The sequence below is a fragment of the Oryx dammah genome, unplaced genomic scaffold (assembly GCF_014754425.2).
Source record: "Oryx dammah isolate SB20612 unplaced genomic scaffold, SCBI_Odam_1.1 HiC_scaffold_11208, whole genome shotgun sequence".
NCBI lineage: Eukaryota > Metazoa > Chordata > Mammalia > Artiodactyla > Bovidae > Oryx > Oryx dammah.
In genome coordinates, this window is record NW_024080601.1 from 746,590 (window position 1) to 767,763 (window position 21,174).

General features: G+C 43.0%; 1 protein-coding gene and 1 long non-coding RNA gene across 2 annotated transcripts in view; both read right to left on the reverse strand.

Moving 5' to 3' along the window:
• Nucleotides 1-21,174, reverse strand: part of LOC120860849 (thrombospondin type-1 domain-containing protein 4-like) — a 227,672-nt gene that overhangs the window by 190,831 nt on the left and 15,667 nt on the right. The window lies entirely within an intron of this gene.
• On the reverse strand, nt 1,723-20,585 carry LOC120860850. Its single transcript, XR_005720445.1, has 3 exons — nt 20,575-20,585; nt 13,837-13,840; nt 1,723-2,013 (listed from the first exon to the last, which is right to left on the reverse strand). It is a non-coding gene; the product is annotated as an uncharacterized LOC120860850 (long non-coding RNA).

The following is a 21,174-nucleotide window of genomic DNA, read 5'->3' on the forward strand; positions in this document are numbered from 1 at the left end:
TTATGAGAATGGCCTATTCTTGTCATCACCCTAGTCCAAGTTCATTGCCTCAAGGCTACACTGTTGCAAATCTCCGAATCAGTCTCTTCCCAGTGCTGACTTGTGAAGTATCCTATAGTTCTGCTCTAAGTGTGCTTCCCTCGTGGCTCAGACAGTACAGAATCTGCCTGCAATGCTGGAGACCGAAGTTTGATGCCTGGGTTGGGAAGATCCCCTGGAAAGGGGAATGGCTCCCCACTCCAGTATTCTTCTCTGGAGAATTCCATGGACAGAGGAGCCTTGGTCTCTTTCAGAATTTTCCACAGTTTCTTGTGATCCACACAGTCAAAGGCTTTGGCATAGTCAATAAAGCAGAAATAGATGTTTTTCTGGAACTCTCTTGCTTTTTCAATAATCCAGCAGATGTTGGCAATTTGATCTCTGGTTCCTCTGCCTTTCCTTGAACATCTGGAAGTTCATGGTTCACGTATTGCTGAAGCCTGACTTGGAGAATTTTGAGCATTACCTTACTAGCGTGTGAGATGAGTGCAATTGTGCGGTAGTTGGAGCATTCTTTGGCATTGCCTTTCTTTGGGATTGGAATGAAAACTGACCTTTTCCAGTCCTGTGGCCACTGCTGAGTTTTCCAGATTTGCTGGCATATTGAGCGCAGCACTTTCACAGCATCATCTTTCAGGATTTGAAATAGCTCAACTGGAATTCCATCAGCTCCACTAGCTTTGTTTGTAGTGATGCTTTCTAAGGCCCACTTGACTTCACATTCCAGGACCCATAAATAAAGTATTTCATCGTTTGGTATGTTAAAGTTTTATATGATGATATAATACCTTTATAATTCATAGACCATGTTTCATCTTTCATTTTTGAGGATTTTCATATAGGATGATACATGAGTCTCTAGTTTTTAAACTGTCACTCTGTACTTCACTACATGCATAACCAGCAACTCATTTCTCTTCTCCTGAGGATGGATATTAAGGCAGTTTTCAATAACTGATGATTATGGACAGTGCTGCTACCAACATTACTGTACTTATGGACACATCTGCAAGAGTACACAGTTGCCAGGGTTTTTCTGGCCAGTCATTTTTGAAATTTTTTGACTGCAACTCACAGTAAAAATATATTTTATATCACTGTATACTATACAAAACACAAAATATGTCTGTATTCACACACAAGGTGAAACTGCCTCAAGAAACCATACTTATTACCCTTATTGCATCCTCTGTCCTTTAATATATTCCATTCCATCCTATTCTATATTTTAAATGCTGTTCAAAGCCCCCCAAATCGATTTCATGATCCATATATGGGCCTAGGGTATATACGTAGGTGTGGAATTGCTGAATGGATGGAAGGCTACATGAACCTTTAACTCCCCATTAAAACACGGCTCTTTTAAATCATTCTCCAGCTAAACAAACATAACAATTCCTTAATGTCTAACGACCTATCCCTGGGTCTCTGACAGGTCATTAACCCTTTGGCAGGTTTCTCCCCTTCCCCCAAACACACGTTGCTCGTTCCTGCCTTTACAGAGACAGTGCCCCTGCTTGCCCCCTGCTCCTGCCCTCTGCATGTGAGTGCTGTCACTTCAGTCGTGTCTGACTCTTGGCGACCCCATGGACCATAGCCTGCCAGGATTCTCCAGACAAGAATACAGAAGTGGGTTGCCATTCCTCCTCCAGAGGGTCTTCACGACCCAGGGATCAAACCCTGGTCTCTTCCATCTCCTGTATTGCCAAGTGGGCTCTTTACCACTAGCACCACCCAGGGAGCCCCACTTCCTCATCAAGTATCCAAAGGTACCCCAGCCTCGCTCTGCCCTTGAACTTAAGCTGCACTTAAAAATACCACTAGGACATATTTATTCTTTAATCTGCAACTGCTTTCTGTGTCTCCTATTGTCTTCCAAATGACAAGGTTCTTGAGGGCAGAAATATGCTGTCTTGGAGCAGAGTATCTCATCCGTGAGTCAAAAGTCCCAGCTCCAAATTGCTAGGTTTTGGGCTCCAAGTTCCTTGCATATAAAATGAAAACTTGGTAGAGCTTTTTCTTTTCTTTTTTTTTAAGAGGCAATAAGATCACATATGTGGAAGCATTTTGCAAACTGTGAAGAGACAGAGAAGGACTTACATGCATTTCATATCTTCCGTGGCAGGCGTGATGCCTGCTGGTCCTGATAAGCAGCTTCCATCAAGGGTGAGCAGAATTCTAAGATGAGCCTCATGCCCTGGATGCTCTCCAAGACCGCCAACGGGATGGGCTTTGTGCCCATGATCAGGTTATGTTAAATGGCATAATTGACCTTAAGACGGAGGTTATCTGGGTGGCCTGACTTAATCACATGAGCTTTTTAAACTTGCAAAGTCTTCTCTGGTTGGTTACGGATTTGAAACACAAGAATTTGTCATCTTTTTTCTGGCTCGAAGATAGAGTTCACGTGGCAAGGAAAAATGGGCAGCCGCCCAGAGCTGACAAACAAGGAAACAGGGACCTCAGAAATGAACTGTCTATAAGCAGGGAGCTTGGAAGGCTCCATCCGGGTGAGCATGGCAGCCATGGGGTCACCTTGATCTCAGCCCAGTGAGACCCTAAGCAGAAAATCTAGCCACGCTGTGCCCAGATTTCTGACCTACAGAAACAATGATATAATACATAATATATGTATGTATTAATTTACATAACATAGAAACTATGAAGTAATACAACTGTTGTTTTAAGCCACTGAAGTTTGTGGTATTTTGTTACAAAGCAATAGAAAACTAATTACACATGAAACTGGGAAGGTTTAGTTATTACTAATAGCTAGGTTTTCCATTTCTCTGTGCATAAAATTGGTGTCTCTTGTTGCTACTGTTTTACCTTCCAAATCATGGTGGCTCAGACCCTTTAACGGAGAAGGCAATGGCACCCCACTCCAGTACTCTTGCCTGGAAAATCCCATGGACGGAGGAGCCTGGAAGGCTGCAGTCCATGGGTTGCTGAGGGTCAGACATGACTGAGCAACTTCACTTTCACTTTTCACTTTCATGCATTGGAGAAGGAAATGGCAGCCCACTCCAATGTTCTTGCCTGGAGAATCCCAGGGACAGGGGAGCCTGGTGGGCTGCCGTCTATGGGGTCGCACAGAGTCAGACATGACTGAAGTGACTTAGCAGTAGCAGCAGACCCTTTAAATGCTATGGAAGGATAATAAAAACCAAGGTTGAGGGCAGGGAGAGATGAAGGAACTAATTTGAGATGTATCAACCAGTTACTACAGAATAGATTGGAATCATCCTTCAAGAGGATAGCAGCAATCTTTCTCTAAGTGAAATAACCTTGATAAAATAGCAAACCTTCTGAGCCATGTCAAGTCTGATAGTTGAATTATTATTGAATTATTATTACTTTTCACATGTGTGCTTTCCTTCTTGTTAAGACTTATTTACCCAGAGGTATTTCTAATTCCTTTCCTCGTCAGAAACTCCATAGATTTGCAATGGGCATATCAACATGAGAATAGGCATGGGTCCCTCTCCAGAAGGACATACCAGCCCTAGGTAATACTCTCTGAAATCTCAGCCAGCCTCTGGCAACTTAACAGTAACAGGCATTGGACAGAAAGGAGGAGATCTAAAGGTGAATGCAACATAGTATCTCCTTACCAAAATTCAGTTTATCCTCATTCACAAAGGCAAATTATCTTAAATTGACAGCACAAGTACCACCAATTTCATAAGAAAAAAGTCAGCGCAATCCAGAGCCCCCAATTTAGTCAATGTACATAAAGACAACACCAATATCATGTAGCTACTTTACTAGATAACATGAATATGGGGATATAAACCAGCCAAATGTTTTCTCTTTACTATTTAGTCTATCTAATAGCTGTTTGCCTGTTCTTCTTAGGCTATGACACCGCTGTATACTTTATACTAAAAAAAACCCACACACATATGATAATGAAAGTTTAAATAATGCAACCTTTAGTTTAAAAAAATAGTAAAGTCAAAAAGAATCAATGAACACAGTGCTGATGACACCACACTCATCTAACAAGTCACCATCATAACAAAACAGTGTCCCTGCTACAACCAGCAAACCATGAGTCATCGGAAAGGAGCATGCCCAGCCAGATGTTGGTGTGACCTGGACCACTGTCCAGAGGACCAGTTAGAGGCCGCCCTGCTGCTCAGGAGGAGCACCAGTCCAAACCAGTTTTCACGAATACCAGCACAGTCCCCTTAGAGCTAAAGCAAGGGGATAGAGTTAAAGCAGTAGTAAAGCCAAATGGTTGTAAACCAAAGAGGCATCATTTCACCACATTTTACAGGTTAAAAACCATTTCTCCATCCTGCAAGCTTCTCCACAATACCACATTTATTTCTGCCTCCATGAATCTGAAAACTTTCACTCATCACCTTCCATAGTCTCCTGCCCTTCTGCTTAACAACTGCCAAGTCCCAGAATGTTAAGAGACCTTAGCCATCACATTTAATATTGGAGAAGCCAAGGATTAGGGAGGTGAGTGTTAGGCCTGCTGTCCACTTCCTTGCAGCCCATATAGGAAAGTTTTTCTAATTCTCCCAGAACACACAGATCAGTGGATTAGTCGATCAGTAAGTATTCGCTGAGCATTCCTTAGGTCCTGGCATTGTTCTAGAAACTATGAGGGATTCAAAACAAAGTTTCTTCCCACAACAGGGATTACTAGTCCAGGAAAGAAGGTTTAAATATGTGAAATGATTTCAAATAAGAGAATACTAAAGCTTTTCTTGTTAGGACAGTCCTGGAACATACTCTGGAGGCATTTATAATTCATATTGAATAATTCAGTGCTTTCCAAAACATACCATTTATTATATAAAGAAATCTATTTCTATTTTGGAAGTATTTGTACATCACTCCAACATACGCTTTGGAGAGCTTATAATAAAGACATTATAAGGTTGATAAAAATAGAATAATCCAGGAAATAGGAAATGTTAAGGTTAAAGTTGTTTTGGTTGAGTATAAAATATGAATAAAGGATACCCTCACTGAAGGCAAAAAGATAACATGCTGTCTTGTTCCCTGAAAGGAGAAGATAAGATAGATCCACAGGACATTAGAAAGGTTCCTAAAACTTCCTCACAAGGAACTTTAAGGTCTACGGCATAATATAACAGATGTCCTTAATAACAGCTTTAAAATAAAAACAAAGGCAGAAAACAGACCATCTTTTAGTTTCTATAAAAGCTAAGAACATGGCCAATGGCCAGTAATTGTTGAGGTCTAAGTATTCTAATGTGCTCAAAGGGTAGATTCAGAATTCCCAACGAGAGGGGAGAAAGGAGAATAATCATTACTTTCCTAAATATTACACTTAAAAAAAACACATGGTTTATAATAGGAGCTGGACTGTATGCAATATGAGATGATATTTTCTGTGAAGGGGCTGATATATGTAAATGTTGGGAAGGATTATACTAAATATTACTACATTGGTTTCCTCTTACACAATTGTAGATTTTTCAGAATTTTGGATTTTGTAGGTCCAAAAATTTTAAATTCCCCAAAAGAGCTTTGAACGCTTTATGGATTTGTTCACTTTTCATTGTCAAGCAGAAACATTTTTTTACCAAAAAAATAAAAAGTGTCTACCATCTTATTCTTACTACTTAAATCATCTCATAAAAGAAATTTTAACACCAAAAAAGTAGAAAAACATAATCTCAGAGAAAAAGAGCACTTTTATGGCACCCTACTCCAGCATTCGTGCCTGGAAAATCCCATGGATGGAGGAGCCTGGTGGGCTGCAGTCCATGGGGTCGCGAAGAGTCGGACATGACTGGGCGACTTCACTTTCACTTTTCACTTTCATGCACTGGAGAAGGAAATGTCAACCCACTCCAGTGTTCCTGCCTGGAGAATCCCAGGGATGGGGGAGCCTGGTGGGCTGCCGTCTATGGGGTCGCACAGAGTCAGCCACGACTGAAGCGACTTAGCAGCAGCAGCAAGGTTCTCTACCATAGTTCTCATTCACATTTTGCTCAGGGCCACTGAAGACTGCATTTAAGGGGTTAGGAAAACCTCTGGCCTAGATTGTAAGCTTCTTGCAGGCAGGGGCTAACCCACATACAAGATACCATGCCCTCAACCTTTTCCATTCCATTGCCAAATATTTATACACCCAACCCTATATAAAACATAGGTTTTATGCTTTAGAGGGGCCATTCACAAATATACCACAGTCCTTACAGCAGAGTCTATACGGCTAGATTCACCTTAGAGAGGATAATGACCGAGTGTCACCTAGTGGTGAGAAGGGTAACTGCAGTCTTTCCAAAATTAAATCTTGCTAGAAGCTGTAGTTTTCAGGTATGAATTTCCGGTCCTCAAAGTAGGCCTTAAAAAAAAAAAACTGATTAAAAAGTAAACAAAAAGGACTTTCATGGTGGTCCAGTGGTTAAGAACTCATCTGCCGATGCAGGGGACATGGGCTTGATTGATCCCTGGTCCAGGAAGATTCCACACGCCTCAGGGCAACTAAGCCTGTGGGCCACAACTACCGAAACCTGAGAGCTCTAGACCCTGTAAGTCAAAACTACTGAGCCTGCACTCTGGAGCCTGAGAGCTGCACCTACCGAAGCCCATGACTGCTCCACCAGAGAAGCCACTGCAAAGAGAAGCTCCCTCACCGCAACAAAGAGCAGCTCCCCACTTACTGCCAACTAGAGAAAGCTCGAGTACAGCAATGAAGACCCAGTGCAGCCAAAAATAAACAAATAAATATTAAAAAAATAAACCAACAATAATAAAAAAACTCCCTGATTTTCAACACATTTTTGGGTATATGAAGGCATTCTGCTTGCTTATTCAGTCATTTTATTTTTCATCTCCTTTATTTAAAACTTACCACTTACAAAAACATACAATGCAATCAAACAAAACAAGATTTAAAGTGAGTAGGGAGGAAACCTGTTAAAAGGAACAATATAACGGAGCGGAAAGTGAAATCAGCACCAAAATGTATGTCACAAGATCTCTGTGTTTGTCAGCTATTGTTGTTCAGTCCCAAAGTTGTGTCTGACTCTTTGTTAGTAGTGGGTTACTATTCAGCTCCAAGCTTTCTGGTAGATGGCTGGAGAGAGAAATTCACTCACTTCATGAGTCACAAACTTCTAAAATTATAACCAGCTCTAGAGAAGCCCAGGTGTTTCTAGTATGGAGACAAGACGGAAATCTCCCTATCAGGTACTGAATGGCAGGAAGTCTTCAACAACAAACTGAATAGTCTCGTTTCCTGCAACTTTCCTTGCGTACAGGCTGATGCATCACTAAAGCCCCATTTGTACAGGCAATTCTACTGGGCGCTATCAGGCTACGGTTCAGCTCTGCAGCTTCTGGCTTAGTCTGAAGCTATTCTAGGGCCTCTAGGGAAACGGATTGATTATATCAGCTTCAGGCAATCCCTATGGCTGCACTTGTTCATGTCTCTGTATCCAAGCCCCTGACAAAGTGACTGTGTAGCTTCTCCCATGAAGAGATGGAGTCTATTTCTTTACCCCTTGGAGATCTTGCATGTTTCTGCTCGTGGTCTTGGAATTCCAGCACCGACACATGGACAAGCCTGGGCTAGCCTGGAAGAGCATGAGAGACGTGCGCTCCATTCACCCTTGTCACCCTGGTGGATAGCCAGGCAACTGCCAGACATGTGTGTGAGGCTCTCTCAGGTTAGCCAGCTTCTGGCTGACCACAGATGCAGCCCAGCCAAGGTCAGCTGTGCATGGCCCAGATTGGCAGACCCACCCCAGCTGACTTGCAGACTCAGGAACAATAGTAAATGGCTGTTATGTTCAGCCACTCTTTCCTGCCTTCCTGGGCATCAATCCTCACGTCCAGGTAATTTTCTCCTTAACGTTCTTGGGTCCAGCTGCTCCTCTCCATCTGTTCGGGTGCCCCTCGGTTCATCACCTCTCACCTGGGCACTGCAAACTGAGGGCCAGAGAGAAGGAGGAGCTGCTCAGGGTCACAAAGCAGAAAGGCAAGGAGTCAGGGACCCGAACCCTCTGACATCCTGACCCCCTGCTTCAGAGTCCCCACTGCTTACACAGCTGGAAAAGGGAGATCCAGAAACCAGTTTCTGCTACCATGAAGATGGAGCTGAGACAGCCAGTCTTCCCTTTGATTACACCACTTTGGATGAGAAACTTGTGTTTCCAAACCTCATTTTGCTCATCTTCAAAAGGGGATGAAAATATCCACAAAGGTGGTCAAAAGCTTCAAAATAAGAAAGCTCTTTGGAATTCAAGGAGTGTCATAAATGTCTGCTATTGTGTTGACACACAGTAGGTGCTCAGTAAAAGCTGAATGCACACAGAAAAGTTTGCATTATTGCTTAAGGCACAGTCTTGAACTGAGGGCTGTGGGTCAGCACCAGACATCGTTTCACAGACAGGGTTGATCAGGGAGCTAAGATTCACTGAATGTCTCCAACAAAGTGCTGGGATCAAGTCTATGTCACGGCTGCAAGGGACAAATTCTGGTTTTACTTCTTAAGTGAATGCCCACCTGAACTGCAGGAGTCCTCTCTAACGTCTCTAAATTTTTTAGAGGATTCAAAGTCCACCTTCATTCAAAAGGCATTTACTGGGCACCTTGCTTGTTCCAGGTACTCTAGTAAGGTGCTGGAAATATGATGAAAATCAAAGGTAATCAAAGCGACACAATTAGTATTAAATTACCAAATGAAATCACAGCTAGTGAGGCTGCAGGAAATCAATCAGAGCCCATATTGACATTTATTATAGCTCATAATCCTTCAGAAACGGTTGATGCATAACTGACCCCAACAGCAAGGTAGAACCTGTGAATGGAAGACATTGTATAAGGGAAATTCGATTATCCTATTCCCTGAAGAGTAATTAATTTATACAGTGGCTTTGAGGAAATATTTTTACATTAAGACAGTATGGCGTTGAACTTATTTCACAGGTGGTGTTTCGGGAGAAAAAGGGACCCATTGAATAGAACCAAACTATGTAATTCACAAAGCAGAGATTAGGGTTTCAAAAGCTCTAGAAACATTCCATTGGCCTATGGGTTCCTGAAGTCAAATCCCTTTTCAAAAGCCACATTCTAGTTTTTGTTCAGTAATGAAAAATAAGGTCTTTTGGGGTCCTTGGCTTCAAAGTCAGTAAATCTCACCCATGCTCCTTTCTAAATGTCTTCCCAGTGGGACCCCACCTGACTCTTCTCGTGGCCACCACCCTTAGCATTCCTCCTGGAATCTTGTAACAAGCTCTTTCAGATGTAACAAATACGGAGCACTTATCATGCGCCAGGCAGTGATAAAGAAAATCACAATTCCTGTGCCCCAGAGGCTCAGAGTCCTCACTCACTGCCTCTCCCCAGAAAGCCCCACATCTCCTGTCCCCTACACAGATGCTGCGGTGACTTTCCCAGACATCCTGCACGTCTGCTGAGCTCAGAACTCTATCTGTAACCCTTAGTGGTTCATGAAGATTTGGGCTGAAATGTCCCCCTGGTGAGGCATTAGAGACATCTCAGCACATGTCCCCTGCAGACTCTCCAGGGGCAGCCCCTGTCATGCTCACACAGGCATCCTAAACTCACGTTGGAACAAAGTCCTGGCACATACCCAACCCTGCCAGCTCCCTTTCTGGGCATTTTTTGCTTTTCCTGGAATGACCTCTCCCTCCCCCCACTGCCAATCTTCCCTGCTTCCTCTTTGTCACTTTGTCCTTCCAGAGGTAGCTCAGACTCAGCTTCTCTTGGGGAGCTTTCTCCCCATCCCCAACCCTAAAACCACTTTTCAGACTTAGAAAAGAATGAACTATGTGTTTATGCATATATATATAACTCTAAGATTATAGTGAACACTGTCGCCTTAAATGACTCAGTAAGCCCCTTCAGACTCTGCTGCGCTGCAAGAGGAGGGCTCCTAATATGAGATTTCACAGTAGTAGACGTGATACACAGCATGCGTATCACATATATAGCCCAGCAACAGAGCTCGCTACCCCTTTCCCTGGGGGCAAGCCGGTGGTTTTCCTACTTTATCTCCAGACCTAGCCCAGGGTCAGACAAGAGTTATAGGCTCTGGAAGTGGCTACCAAGCTACAACTACCACCTTCAAGGTGGGTTGGAAATAAAAGGGTGGAAACCACCTGCAAGCCCAGCACAAAGAAAATGGTTAAAATGGCAGCTTCATCCATACAACTGAATATTGTACAGCTATTAACAAACAAGGTTTTGAAGATGATTTAATGATAGACAAAAACTGCTCACTATATAATGTAGTTTATTACCCTCATTTTTTGGTGTTTTTGTCTTTTTGCATTTTTATCCTCCAACTAGAAATTCACATAATTTGGCAAGGGTTGAGGATAAATAACCACAGGCAAACATATTTTCGTAAGTCCAAAATACTAACAGCAGTAAATTTGCTGTGGTGGGATTTTATTTCTTTACTATGTTTTTCTAAATTTCTCTCTGCACACTGTCTCTTTCTTTCTCTTTCAACAATATATAAAAATTACTTTTAGGAAAAGGGGCAAGCATTTTAGGAAGGGGGCAGTTCAGGTTTGGCAGAAACAAGAAGCAAATGAAAAAAAAACCCCACTCTTCAAAGAGGCTGGAAGAAGAAAAATACAACGTATAGAGACATTTCCAAGGCAGTTGCTAGATGGCAGGTTAGCAAGTGAGAGGAGCTGTCTGTGGCCAACTCCAGAGCTGACCCTCTCATCGTCTGGAAGGAAGAGAGACGGCCACACCAAGATGCTGTATATTGCACAGTATAAGAGATCAACATGAAGGACTTCCTTGGTGGCGCAGGGGTAAAGCATCTGCCTGCCAATTGCAGGAGACACGGGTTCCATATCTGGTCCAGGAAGATCCCATATGCTGCAGAACAACTAAGCCTATGCCACAACTACTCAGCCTGCACTATGGAGCCTGCGAGCTGCAGCTACTCAGTCCTCATGCTCTAGAGCCTGTGCTCCGCAACAAGAGAAGCGACCACAATGAGAAGCCCGTGCGTTGCAACTAGAGAGTAACCCCTACCCGCTGCAGCCAGAGAAAGCCCAGACACAGCAACAAACGCTCAGAATGGCCCCAGACAAATAAATAAATTAATTAAAACAAAATTTTTTTAAAAAGATCAACATGTAGAGGAGAAAGTAGGCCTGCAGGCTAGAGCTGACATGTCCTATGGATTCTAACACAACCTCTATAACTAAATTATAGGGTGGGGTTTGAGTCACCCTTGGGGACTCTATCTTCTACAGGGCTCAGAGGAGAACCCTGTCTACAACAGGTGCCCAAAATGAATTCTAGATGCTAAATACAGGCATTTTTAGAAAAGCATACCAGACATCTGGGGATTTGGTAAGGGGAACTTGCCTTAATGCAGTGGGAACATGGAAATCACATTTTGAAATATAAACTCAGGGATCTCTTTTTTCCATTAAACAAGGAATTTCTTGGGATTTGCTAAACATTTCTGTTTTATTCAATACAGAGACTCTGAGGCAAAGGGATGCCAGGAACAAACCTGGAGCCTACAGCTTAGGACAGGGTTTATTTATGTGGGCGCAGGAAACTAACACACAACATCCTACCCTCCCAGGGAGGCCCTCCATGGAGACATAGCTAACTTGTAAGAATCAAAGACATGTACATGGGATCTTTGGGCTCAGAAGAGGCTTAAAAATGAAAGGGGGGAAAAAGTGAGTTCTTCACCAGGTCTGGGTTTCAACTTCAGGCACTTTCCACCTTAGATCTTCCCAGAAGATGCATGGAAGATGAAGCATTAGTCAGCAACAACAAAGCCTGTCTTGATGATGCTATGGAAACACCCCGTAGGACACCTCAGGCTTAAAGGGAGTTCTGGCTTCTCTCAGCCTTTAACATGCAGCCTGCAAGCCCAGCCCGGCCCCTTTGCAGGCTGGGACAATGGCGAAGGTTAAATGGCTCGGAGAGGCACAGCCAAGCTATACCGCAGAGCAACTGCTAGTGCAAAAGCGACTAGAAACACCCCGGAGTGTAGTCTGGGAAACCGCCCGGAGCCATAGGCTGTTGCAGCTGGAATGAATCTGCCAAGACAGTTGTCAACCTTCTAATTTTCCAGTTGAAGTCACTGCAACTCCCAGAAGAAAAGGGACTTTCCCAACACCCAGCAACCCTTTCATGGAGGCCCTGGGAGGAGACACTTTGCACCAACTCTGCTTAAGATCCTGGAGCCAAATATCCTATTTCCATCATCAGAGTTCTGCCCTCTTAGACCACAAGATAGTGGAAACAGTCTGTCAGACAGACTGGGTCTGTATTCTAGGTCCACCAACTATTAGCTGTACAGTCCTGCCTTCCTCATGGAAAAACAATGTCTTCCTGGCTAATATCTCACAGGGCTGTTTTGAGTAACTGAGTAAATACAAATGGGAAAGCCTTTTGTAAACCATTAACTCTACTTTTACAAATATAAGTAGCTGTACCTGATGCAAGGTATTCTTGTGCCACAAATACATTGGCTGGGACGGTGCTTGGCATATAAGAAGTGCTCAGGACTTTTCTGCCAGTGCAAGGGACACAGGTTCGATCCCTGCTCCGGGAAGATTTCCCATGCTGTGGGGCAACTAAGCCTGTGCACCACAACTGCTGAAGCTGGTGTGCCATAGAGCCTGTGCTCGGCAACAAGAGAAGCCACCACGATGGGAAGCCTGGGTACTGCAACTGGAGAGTAGCCCCCTTGTACTGAAAGTAGAGAAAGCCTGTGCACAGCAGTGAAGGCTCAGTGCAGCCAAAAAAAATTGCTCAGCTGATGGGAGCTAGTGTTATTACTTGTCTTCATAAGCAGTGGCACTGACTCTTTGAATCCAAAGGCTAATGTCTCTTTATCTACTTTTATATGTTCTCCAAAATACTTAGCTCAGTATCCTACCCTATTAATAAATGAGTTAGTCTCTCCCACCCCTCCACCCACTGACCTATGAGTCACACATTTGATTGTTTCCCATTTCGATTTGGCTATTAGGAAGCTCAGAGTAAAGCTGGCCCATACTCAGCAGAACCTAATGGCAGGGATTTTAGACGCTAGTCTTATCCCTGTCTTATTTTTCCTATCCTAGGTTTTCCCTTTGCTTCATTTTCCTTCCTTCCTTGTTATCGTGTATGTTATGTTCACTAAAATTTTCATGGTTGTTTTCAACACTTTTTAGGAGAAAAGAGTTATAAATAAATAACTTTTGAGAGATGCTCAATTCACATTCTTGACTCTTGAACGAAAGAAAGAAAGAAACAAGAGTGGCGTCAAGATTTGTAACCCTCCTTCCTCTTTGTCCCCACTCTCCCTCTTCTCCTTCCTTCCTTCCCCTCCATCTCTCTTAGCTGTGATGCCTGGCTTAATATTTTCCTTGAAACATGAAACCAAATGTCAGAGAAAGATTAGCATGGGCCTGTGACTCACATCCATGAATATCAGAAAGCAGAATCTTCATTTCTTCAGGGCTTCTGATCAGCAAGGAAAACAACCCAAACCTTGGATATCTGACCAGCAGGCCACATTTTGCCTTGGATGCTTTTAGCAAAACATGTATTTTTAGAAAACCAAGATATTTAGGGGGATATCATGGTTAAAAACATTCTTATGAGAGGAAATATCTTTCCATTTTCTCTCCATTTAGGAATAACACATACTCATTAAAGGAAAATTGCTGTATATCATGCAGACAAGTAGAAAAATATTCAGCAAAAAGTCATGCATGGGAGGAAATGTTTTAAATATTAGACTAAAAAAAAGAGGTAAGATCACAGCTATTAAAGTCTGGAGGGTACTTCTGCTAGTACTTAACTTTCATTTATTTGTCTATTTTCCATGTTAAGAAAAGGGTCTTTTTTTTTTTTGCTCTTTTGCCTGCATCACCATATGGCAGTATATAGGAGCTCAGTTCCCTGATCATGGATTGAATTGTACCCTCTGTAGTGCAAGTGTGGATTCTTAACCACTGGACCACTGGAAAGTCTCACGAGAAGGCCCCTGATCCTGGGTGGGCTATAAATTGGTTCTGAGCTTCCAAATTGCCAAGACTGAGATGCAAGGATGACGGGTCCTCAAAATCAGTGTTTGTAAGTCAAACATACACACAGATCAGGTGTCCTGACATTCCTCCTTCTGAGAGCTGATACAGCTTCCTCTTGTGAGTTGGTGGGCAGATACACCAGCTTCCTTGCTCCTCTGCTGAATAATTCTGAGGTATATGCTACATTGACTCTCAGAGATCCCCATCCAGATGGAGCCCCAGGAGCTCATATGATCACCAATTCGACAACACACATGTACTGAGTGCTTTCCTCCACACCATCCTTCCCCTCTCCCTGCTGGGGTATCCTGTGACCACCTGTAAAATGAACCACGTACACTGGGATCTTTGGCTCAGCGTCTGCGTCTGGGCAAACCCAAATCAAGACCTCGATGTTCTGAGACCTAGGGAAATGCACTAAACACAATGATGATTATCACATGTTGCCTCTCAGAAGGATGTCCAGCACAGCCAAGGGCAGTTTCACACAGTCACTGCCATGGCAACCTGCTCACTGCGCTGGGTGAAGGGTCGCCTTGATAGAACTAACATTTAGCATTGCTGTGTGAAGTGAAGTGCAGTGAAGCCAGTGACTTTACCTGGCCTGCAGATGCTAATCTCTAACAAGAGGGGTGTTGTTGTTTAGTCACTAAGTCCAACTCTTTGCCACCCCATGGACTGTGGCCCTCTAGGCTCTTCTCATGGAATTCTCCAGGCAAGGATACTGGAGCAGGTAACCATTTCCTTTTCCAGGGGATCTACCCGACCCAGGCATCGAATCTGCGTCTCCTGCATTGTGGGTGGATTCTTTACCACTGAGCCACCTGGGAAGGGTTCAAAGGTTCCTTGACATAAAATATTCCATGCCTCCATGAGGTTCACTTTTTAGGGAGAAAGAAAAATCACAGTGCTCTTGGCTGAACTGTTGTTCAGACCATCCTGGTCTATTCTGTAAAAGGCTGTGGGGTCAGAAGATAGGAGGTGGCCCTGAAGAGAGAAGAGCCAGGGTCTGCATCCTACCTGACCATGTGATAACCGAAGAAGTGGGAATGGCATGGGGAACAGGGAGGGAGGCCCGAGAGCTAAGAAAAAAAGAAAGTAGAAGTGTTAATCTCTCAGTCGCGTCCAGCTCTTTGCGACCCCATGGACTGCAGCCCCCCAGGTTCCTCTGTCCATGGGACTCTCCAGGCAAGTATACTGGAGTGGGTCGCCATTCCCTTCTCCAGGGGATCTTCCTTACTGGGGGATTGAACCTGGTTCTCCTGCATTGCAGGCAGATTCTTTACCATCTGAGCCACCAGGGAAGCTCCTAAGAGCTAAGAGGACAGATCATAGACAAGAGAAGAAATGACAGCGCTCTCTCGAGGCACAGTGAGTCAATTATAACCCACAAAATCTGGTTACAGTGTAGGAAGGGATGGGGGATTATGTGGCAAAAGGGTCTGAGAGATGAGGGTCTATTCTAGAGAAACTCAGGGAGCGATGTTATCGCCCAGATGGCTGAGGAAGTGAGACGAATCCTACAGCCTTTAACAAGTTATAGTCAGTATCTCCCTTCATCTAAAAATGGGTCAATAATTCCTTTATGCTGGTCTGAGCACCTGAGCACAAATAGATGCTCCCACAACACTGGTGTCGGGATCTATTGGCTGACCCTGAGTTAAAGAAATGCATGGACACGTCTGACCATGAACTTCTCAACACTCAGAAAGTACGTATTTTTACCCATGGCTACATCAAAACTAGTATGCATTTTTATTTGATTAAATTCTTATAAAGAGAAAACACACACAATATTCAAACTGTGCACTGTTACAGAATAACCATGCCTGAAGGGTACTTGAATCCACTATTAAATTTCAGCAAAAAAATTTTTTTTCTAAAGCAAAACCAAATGAAATGGCTTACTCGTTATTTTTCTTTAAGTACTAGCTGTGACCTTATAAACTTATTCCTCTCCCTGGACCTCGGATTTCCCATAACTAAAAATCAAGGGGCACTGGGCCAAATGTGCTTGAGGAGCCTTTTTGGGTCTTTGCTTTGCTTCCATTCTAGTGCCCTTGGGAAAGCAGAGGACTGAGTCTTTTATGTGGCCAGAAAGAGTGACTTCCGTCTGCCATTGTCACACTTGTGTCCCGAGCACCTCGGAAGCTGGCTTAGAACATCTAAACCTTAATGACGCCTTTGCTTTTCTTCCCTTGTCAAGAAATTCCAGGATGATATTTTTCCTCTTGTTACTGTAGCCCTGTAATTTATATCCTGTGGTCTCAGAGGTTCATTCACATCCCAGGAACATCTGCCTGCTGTTCCCTCTTCAAATTCAATGTTTGTTTGCAATTAAATTTGTAAGAGAGTCCCTGGAGCAGAAACTAGCGTGATAAGATCTCTCCCATCACTTCCAACACATCCCCTCACTAACAAGTCAGGGCTGCCTTAGATTTGCAAGTGAAACTACAGCCTTGGGGCTCATGCATGGCTGGGACCTCAATACACATTTGCCACACGGGCTTAAGACTACTCATCAGCTGGATACATTTATGGGAGATGGAAACAGCGACTGGGAAGAAGGAAGCCCTGGTTGGATAACAACCTTCTTTGAGGCCAGACAAAGCCATCTCTACTGAGGTTACTGACAGACATGCTATGAAACATGGAAATCAGAGGCCATGTAAGTACTTAGGTTATTTGAACCCAATAAAAATAAGTGGTCCTTATAAAAACTTTTTATTGTCTATTTCAGTGTGCTTTGTTTCTCAGGAATAAGAGCCAAAATGATTAAGTGTTATTTGGCTTAACCATTATGGTGTATATCTGACTTCAAGTCTTGACTCAGAATTCTGTTAATCATCAAACTGCTTCTTGATTAGAGGGCCCCCTTCATCCAACAATCCCGTACTGCTTACTCATAGTTCTAAGATGTTTTCAGTGGTATTTAGAACAATTCCCTTTGAATGGGTTTTCCAGAACATTTAGAGGATATGGTTCCAAAGGTGCTGCCTCTAGGGCACCAAGTGGGTCTTCACTACCCGAGGCTCACAGGGAAGATTCCTGGTGTAGTGTTGCAAGCGGGTCCTCCAGCCAGACTCTCCTGACCTTTTATCTCCAGAGGGTTGTGACACAGCTACCCTGCTTCAGTCTGTCTTACATGAAGGCTCTGTCCCTGTATGCCACCTGCATGCAACTGAGATCCAGCGCTGGGCACTGCAGGATGATGCAGGGTGTAGAGATGGCTTCCCAGTCTCCAGTGCTTACAGGTTCACCCTGAGATCAGATGCTCACAGGGGACACTAGTAAGAGAGCAACAGAAATCAAACCAGATCCAAGGCTTGATGTTATGTTATGCGCCAAGGCAGAGGGCACTCTAGGCCAGAGATGGTGTGCTAGGGTGTCACAGAAGTGGTGAAACTGGGGATGGGCAGGGAGGGGAAGGTGTGATGAAACAGACACTGCACCACATTCAGGCTCTGCTTTTCAGAGCAGGAAAACTAGAATGTGAGGTCAGCACCTTTATCTGGTTGACTCATGGATGTACGCCAACCACTTAGAACAGTGCCTGGCACATAGCAGGCCTTCCAGAGAGAATGTGTGGCTCTAGATGTCCATTGACAGATGAATGGATAAAGACGCTGTGGTACATATATGCAATGGAATATTACTCAGCCATAAAAAGAAATGCATTTGAGTCAACTCTAAGAGGTAGATGAACTTAGATCCTATTATACGAGTAAGAGATAAGTCAGAAAGAGGAAAAACAAATTTCATATATTAATGCATACACATGGACTCTAGAAAGATGTTACTGATGAACCTACTTGCAGGGCAGCAATGGAGATACAGACATACAGATCAGACTTGTGGATGCAGTGGGAGAAGGAGAGGGTTGGATGAATTAAGAGAGGAGCACGGAACCTATACGTTATTATATGTAAAATAGCCAGTGGACATTCACTGTCTGACACAGGGAGCTCAACCCAGTATTCTGTGACAATCTAGAGGTGTGGGATGAGGTGGGAGGTAGGAGGGAGGTTCTAGAGGGAGGGGACATATGAATATGTATGTCTGATTCATGTTGCTGTATGGCAGAAACCAATACAATACTGTAAAGCAATTATCCTCCAATTAAAAATAAATAAATTTAAAATGTATCATGGGGAAAAAAAAAGAATGTGTTGTTGAGTGCAGTGGAAGTCTAGGTTCCACCTTTTCCCCTCCCTCCTGGCCACCTTCCTACAGACTCAGAAGGCTGATGCACAAATCTAACCGTTCTATGGGTCAGCATACTTGGGGAACAAACTGTGTACAGCTGAGGTCTCTTACAAATAGCATTGAACACATTGAATGCATCTGGTTTAACTGCTGCTGCCAAAAAGATTTAAAGCCACAACCACTGTCTTTGAAGTTACCCCTAAGCTTTTACTCACCCAAAGGTTTCAAATGCTACGACTAGGCCCATGGTGATTTCGTTGCTTCTAGACCACTCGCCCTCCAGCTCTGGGCTGAGCAACTGTGTGGTCTTGGGCAAGCCACATAACCTCTTAAAAGATTCACTTTCCTCCTTTTCAAAATTAATGGGTTAGACTAGATTATCTTAAGGTTCCTTCTCAAATAATGATTTAAGAGATTGGAATTTGGTGTTTAACACCACTTTTTGGCTCTAGAGAAGACAGAGTGTTTGTTATTCACCCTTTTGCCAGGAAAACCACAGTGACCTCCTAGTCCCTTTCTTCACCCACGAGGAAGGTGTGGTTGACTTGTTCTAGCTTTAAGAATCCTCATTTTGCTCTTTCTCCTCTTGTAGTGGGCCATTCTGACCCTCCCATTTTAAAGTATCCTGGATGTTTTCTTCTCTTTTCTCTCCCAGTCAGGGCCTTTGCCTCCGTAATATCTGGTTGAGAAACTTGGAGCCACATCATGGTGTCTTGACCATAAACTTCCCCTCTCTAGGATCTCCTCTTTTTTGTTCCCTTAGATGCTCCGCACCAATCTATATCCTCTTTCTCTCACTTTATATTCTGCTTTAATTTGATAAACATCTCCTTGAAGCTTTACTGAAGAATCCTTTTCCATTAAACTCTACAACCAGGATAGCTGTCATCCATCATGCCTCTACTGGGTACCAAACACTTCATGGAAATTGTCTCCTTAATCTTCACTAGGGACTTCCCTGGTGGACCAGTCGTTAAGAATCTGCCTCTCGAAGTAGAAGACGAGGGTTCAGTCCCTGGCGAATAAAGATCCCACATGCCGTGGAGCAACTGGGCCTGTGCACCGCAACTACTGAGGTTGCATGGCACAACTAGAGAATCGATGCAACACAATGAAAGATCCTGCCGGATGCAACAAAGATCCTGCGTGCTGCAACTAAGATTTAAAAATCTTTACTAAAACTCTATAATGTTGACATGACCCTCCCCATTTTATTTTTTTAAAATGTTACATCTTATTTTTTTTTAATACTTATTAATTTATTTTTGGACGCACTGGGTCTTCACTGCTGTGCCCAGTCTTTCTTTACTTGCAGCTAGCCGGGGCTACTCTCTAGCTGCGGTGTGCAGGATTCTCATTACAGTGGCTTCTCTTGTTGCGTAGCATAGGCAGTAGGTGTGCGAGCTCAGTAGTTGTGGCGTGTGGGCTTAGCTGCCCTGCAGCATGTGGAATCTTCCTAGACCAGGGATCAAACCTGGGTGCCCTGCACTGGCAGGTCAATTTTTAACCACAAGACTACGAGGTAAGTCCTCCTCCATTTTAAAGATGAGAACAATGACGCGTAGGGAAGTCACCGATCTTGCCTAATTAAGGACGTGCAGGACTGGAGATTCAAGCTCAGGCTCGTGTGCCTCAGAGCCCATGGGTCTTCTTCATTCTGCTAAAGACAGGAACACTATTCAGGGCTTCCCAGTGTGCATTTGCAGTTTATTGGCCACCTCTAGATTCAGAGAATTTAAAAGTTGGAACATATTTAATAAATTATTTAGTTTCAGTTATTTCTAGTAGAACTTAAGAAATAAAAGAACATAGCCACAGAGAGGAAAGGAATGATATAATCATTGCATGGGAGAATGCACACATATACATTTACATTTTTAACAGAAATGTAAAGTCTATCTTTATAAGCTTCCATGGAACATTTACAAAAACTGGAATATTTGACCACAAACAAAGCTTCAATCCTTTCTCTAAGGCTGGAATTGTATTGTGTATAATATGTCCCCAAGCTGTCTTGCATGCATATCTCCCACTACATGTATGTACTTAATGTTCTGGTCAAGGAAAAAAAAAAGAATTATTTGCCATTGTCTAAATATGCCTTTATAGTTTTCAATTTAATACCTTTCTTTATTCATACTGTTCCTGAGGCTTGGAATGGCTTCCTCCACTATCTGTCCATAAAATGCCTAAGCATTCTTCAATCACATCTCAAATACTCTTTTTTCCATAAGACTGTCCCTGATCCTCACCATAGGGTGTCATATGTTTATTTGAGTACTTTAAGGTTTCCTTTAACTAACCTACTTGCTCACCTTTAGAGGACAGTGGATGGGGGGTCGGGGGTGGTGGTTCTTATCTCCTAAGGAATCCCAGAACACTTAGCACAAACCTCATACACAAACTAGCACTCAATACAGAGCTGTGGGATTTAATTGAGAGTTGCTTATTTTTGCATTGGTGCAATGTAGGAATGTGAAAAAAAAGTGTAGATAGGCAGATTTCACTACGTTCTAACACAAATCACTTGGCCTTTTACATCAATTACTCACTCTGTCTTTTAAATATGCCTGGGTTGAAAATTTAGCATTCTTTCTGTCAGTTCAAATTAATTTTCTAAGCTAAAGTAAATAAATTTATGTAATATGCTGAATCAGCAAATAAGTTAAAAATTATTTTTTAAAGGAGAAATAACTAATTTGAGTATGCATGCCAGCAATACAGTACAAGAAAATAGGGGAATAAGACACCACCATGGCATTAGCATTTAGACTAAATAAATATTTCCATTTATAAAATTTGTGACTTTCTATTAAGGTACCCAACATTTCTTGGCAAGTAATTTTCTTAAAAAGTGGCTACTAAAATTTTGTTTGTGTCTCTCATGATATTCCAACCA